General features: G+C 32.6%; 1 non-coding gene across 1 annotated transcript in view; it reads left to right on the top strand.

The window, feature by feature from the left end:
* The window catches only part of LOC111991844 (uncharacterized), a 211-nt gene extending 140 nt beyond the window's left edge, over positions 1–71 (top strand). Inside the window, exon 2 of the transcript XR_010623608.1 lies at positions 38–71. This is a non-coding gene — a transcript (uncharacterized LOC111991844). The remainder of the gene's footprint in view (positions 1–37) is intronic.
* Positions 72–4,918: the final 4,847 nt, after the last annotated feature.

Below are 4,918 nucleotides of genomic sequence, written 5' to 3'. Positions count from 1 at the left end.
TGTTTCTTCATTTCCTTAATGATGATTATTTTTTCAGGGAAAAATGGTGATCTCTCTCAAAAATTTTGGAGGTAAGGATTGTACTACCTTTTTATTTTTTTAAAATTTTGATTTGAATGAGGAGTCTTATTTACTAATATATTTCATATTTGTCATGGTTTTTTAGTACAAAAGATCCTGGGCAGGAGCCCTTCAGCTTCAAAATTGGCCAAGGTTCTGTAATTAAAGGTAACTCTACCGATTTTGTTGAGCTCCATCGTCATATTTCATTTTCATATTCTATGTTCTGCAAATAAAACATAGGCAAATTACAGTTTTAACCTTCTAATCTAGGGGTGTAACAAATTAATGTGGAATGACATTGTGTTTGGAATTTAATATAGGCTAGGCGTTTAATTTGTTGCTTTTGAATCCACAAAGTTTATTTTGTTACGACCCTAAATTGTAAGGTTTAAAATTTATTTTCCTAGAATTTAGTGTCATTGGGTTGCTTTCTTGTATGATTTTTTTTTTAGTCTGATAAGTTTAGCAGTAAGTGGGCAATGAACTCTAGCTCAAATGATGTCTCTTTTACTTGTAAAGTAAGGTAGGGAATGAGGTCGTGGGTTCGAGATCTAGTATAAGCGTGTGTTGTCTCAAAAGTTTACCAGTATTCGGTTCGTGGGTAGAAAGATAGGCTTGATACTCCAAATTGAAGCCTGACCTTGTTTTGTCAGTCAACCTTGATCACCCGTTTTCTCTTCTCTGTTGCTCTTTGCCTGATAAAATTTGCCATCTGCTACTGTTGTTGATTAGGTGGAAGGTCTAAATATTCGGTGCTGTCATATGAGAACTAATGGTTAAACATTGTAGCAAGTTACATATTTTCTATATGGATCAAATGTCTCAAGATAAATGATATGACTGCTTGCCTTCTTCTTCTTCTTTTTTTTTTTTTTTAAGTATATTTAAATATCCACTTTAACTCATCCATTACCATTACTTCTTGAGGGGATGGAAAAGTTTCTTTTTTAATGGGTATATATTTCAGGTATTGCTTTCATATCCACTATGTTCTGTTTTTTCATACAGTTTAAAGAGAATTCACTATAAATAGCAGAATGGCAGATTTATCGCAACCGGAGTTTTTTTTTTTTTTTTCAAAGTAGAAAGCAACCCGAGTTGATAAAAAATAAATTTACATGCTGAATTGCTCGGTGTGTGATGAACACTTTATACACAGATTCACCGCTCATAATCGGTTACTTCAACAAGTTGTAAAGTTGGATGTGTTCATAGTATTGTTTTGATAAAGAATTAAAAATGGAATTAGCAATTACTTAGATATTACCCAAAAAAAAAAAAGGAAAAATGCACAAAAATTCCTATAGTTTTTCCCTAAAATACAAAATCTCTTGATTTTCGTATTATTTTATGTATAAATACCATTGATTGTGTAACACTTAACTCCATAAGGTTTTTAAGTGTAACCAAAATCCTCACATGATATTGTTTAACATGAAAATACAATTATTGTAGGATTACGAATACTAAGTGTCTGTTTGTAAATAGTTTATTTAGTTAAAACTGAAAACTTTTTTGTTAAAAATACTATAGATAAAGTTAAAAAGTAGCTAAAATCGTACAGTAAAACCTAAAAATAGTACTAAAACGTGCAATAAAATATCTAAATAGTAGTAAAAATAAGTTAAATATTAACAAAAATAAATTGAATAGTAAAAAAACTGACTTTTCAAACTAATGCCAAATACATACTAAATAATATCGGTGGATCTTTAACTCAAGTGCCTTTATAACCAAAGAAACTTAACCAATCTTCCCCACAATAAGTAATCTTTCCCAAATGGATTTTTTATTGGACCCAACTTGACAACAGCTTTTAAATATAAAACCCAATTTGAATGTGAGTACACGTCTTCTTACTTATTTGAGCACTCCTTGGCCCACTAGCACAACCGCCTTATGTGATGGTCTGTCCACATTGCATACCAGTCTTCCATGAACAAACAAGGCATATTAAGATTAATTGTCACTTCTTTCGACATCACTTCTAGTAGTAAAGCCTCCACCTCCACTCGATTTTTTTGAAGACCAACTTGCACACATCTTCACCAAATCACATTTGCCTGACCGCTTTGGTGGTGATCTTGCCTCCAAAATCCAAAACATTTGCCTAACCCCTTTCGTGATGTTGTTTCCAAAATCCGAATGATTTTCTCCACTCTACCACGAGATTGAGAGAGATGTTAGCATATAGCTGTGACATTTGCCATATATGCTTTTGACACATGCTCAAATGCACCTATTCTTCATTTAAACATAATTAAGGGCCCCTCAAATCAACTTCTATTGCATATTTATAAAGATCATTTGTAAATGTACGGGACACAAATAATATACAGAAGGCAAACAATGTATTCTTCTCCCTCTTCTTTTCCCTCTCTCTTAATTTCAACAACTGTCATGCCAATAAAATAAATAAATCTTCTGTAAGTTAATATCATTTCATGAATGATGACAAATAATGAAGAATAAATTAGTACTCTGCATAAAAGAAGGTATGCACCAACATTTAGGTGGCCTAGTTGGTAAGAAATCGGGCCAACAAGTCTCAAGACTTGGGTTCGAGTCTCAACAACTAATTATTAGGTTCTACAAGGGAGCGGTTAAAGTGTAATTATGATCACACCCAAATAGGGAAGCTACATTAATTGCCCTCCTAACCATTTTTTATTTACCCAAAAAAAAATATTTAAATAAAAGAAGGCGCACAATTTTTCTGACTCCTATAAGATGTTATTGCAAGTCTGCCATATTCATGTTTAGCAAAAAAAGTCTGCCATATTCATTTTTCATCATGGTTGGGGATGGATTGAGATCTTTTAGAGTTCCTATAGTACTCTACCATGTAGAGTTCTTTTAATATTAACCTTTCATTTATAATAAAAGGTCTAGATTTTGTCATATCATTAATCCACTAACAAATCGACAAAAATAATGATTTTAAAAAATAACTACTCATAAATGATAGTTATTACCTTAAATGCGAATAGTGGCTATGACATTGTAGCATTAAATGCAAAAGAAATTTGCTTATTTAGAAAATTGATTATTATGCACATAGACCAAGAAGCATATATATATGATATATGAATGGCAGAGACACTTGGGTTTTCATTCCAATTTTTTTAGTCTTCTATTAATTTTATTAAAATTAAGCATATACATGTTTTTTTTTTTTCTTTTCAAGTACATGATTGGCACTTAGGACCATAAAATATGATTTTTCTATGTCCCATTTCAGTCGAACCTATGCTTTGAAATTAACAACCAAAACGATTTATGGAACAAATTGAAAAATGAAGAGGGGATGGAGAAAATGACTTCATGTTTTCTTAGATACCTGATTTAGGTAAAAGAGGTAAGGTAATAATTATCATTTATGAGTAGTTATTTTTTAAAGCATTATTTTAGGGGATTTGTTAGTGGATTAATGATATGGAAAAATTTGGACCTTTTATTATAAATGAATGGTTAAGATTAATAGAACTCTATATGGTAGAATACCCTAAGAACTTTAGAAAATCTAGAAGAACAGCAAAAAATAAATACAGTCGTACCAATCAATCCCCCATATATATATATATATATATATAGTCTTCATTTATAAAACTTTTAGAAAGAAGAAATGATAGCACTAACTTTTACCTATTTCTTACCAATAACAATTGATTAGATTTGTTTGTTTTTTTTTTTTTTTGGTAAATAATAGATTAGATATTAGTACATGCTATTGATTATAACTACATAGTGCAAACTTTACATCATTTCAATTAAATCACACTCCCATGTTCCCAAGGATTTGTGTAGAAATTTGGTCCTTTCTTGAAAGTCTTATAGGCTTTTAAGAGATCAGGAGGTAGAATCATGGCTTCAGGACCATAGGAATTCCACCAGTCAATGAACCATATTGGTATCATCATGTCTTTTTTTCTATACATATCAAACCGGAAAAACCAAATATGCCTGTAAATATTATTTTGGAATAAAAGGAACCTATCCCAAGCTTCCATATAGTCATAATAATTATAAAAACGAGGCTCAAAAAGTACGGAAAAGTTCCTAATGATCCAGGGCTCTACTTTCCACTGGGAGGGGGTGAGGATCTGTTTTATGACTTCTTTAGAGTAGCCAACTCTGTTTGGTTCTTGGGAACAAGGCATATGTGTTACCAATATTGAGTTTGTATCAACTAAAATATGCTCATAAAATGTCTGGGTCTTAAAAGTTTCAGTCTTAAGATGTTCCCATCCTGGGGGTATAACCTGTCTGACTAGAGAAAGGGTGTCTATTATGTGCTGGTATTCTAGTTCAATCCATAAAATAAACTTCCAGGAATCTTTTGGGAGTTCAATACTATGATCTTCTTTTGGGGTTTGGGCTTCCTAAGGGGTAGAGGATCTATACTTTGGTTGGTTGGGAGGAGAAGCTAAAGGGGGAAAAGAGGATGCAACTATGTTAAAGGGGGAAAAGAGGATGCAACTATGTTAAATGGTTTCTTTAAGGGAAGAGTTGAGGAGGTTGAAGGCAAGGCATAAGACTGTTTAGATGTTGGAGTGGGACTTGGGGAGAGAGGTTGGAAGGGGTAGGTGAGGTGAAAGAGGGGCAAGGGAGAAATCTACTAGGGGGAGGAATCGGAGGGGCAACATAAGACTGTTTAGTTCTGGGTTTGGGGGATTTGCTCTTATCTGCAGGGGAACTCATTTTCCCTGTAGAAATTCACGAGTTAGGAAATCAGGAATCGAATTAGTTTCTCCTTTAATATATTCAATATCAAAGTCAAAGACGTTTAAAATAGCCTGCCATTTAGCAAAACTCTATTTGGAAACAAGATTTTGAACATCTTTTTGTAAAACTT

This window comes from Quercus suber, unplaced genomic scaffold (assembly GCF_002906115.3).
Source record: "Quercus suber isolate HL8 unplaced genomic scaffold, Cork oak 2.0 scaffold_350, whole genome shotgun sequence".
Classification (NCBI taxonomy): domain Eukaryota; kingdom Viridiplantae; phylum Streptophyta; class Magnoliopsida; order Fagales; family Fagaceae; genus Quercus; species Quercus suber.
Note: the sequence above shows the minus strand (reverse complement) of the source record. Positions and strands in the feature narration are given on the sequence as shown.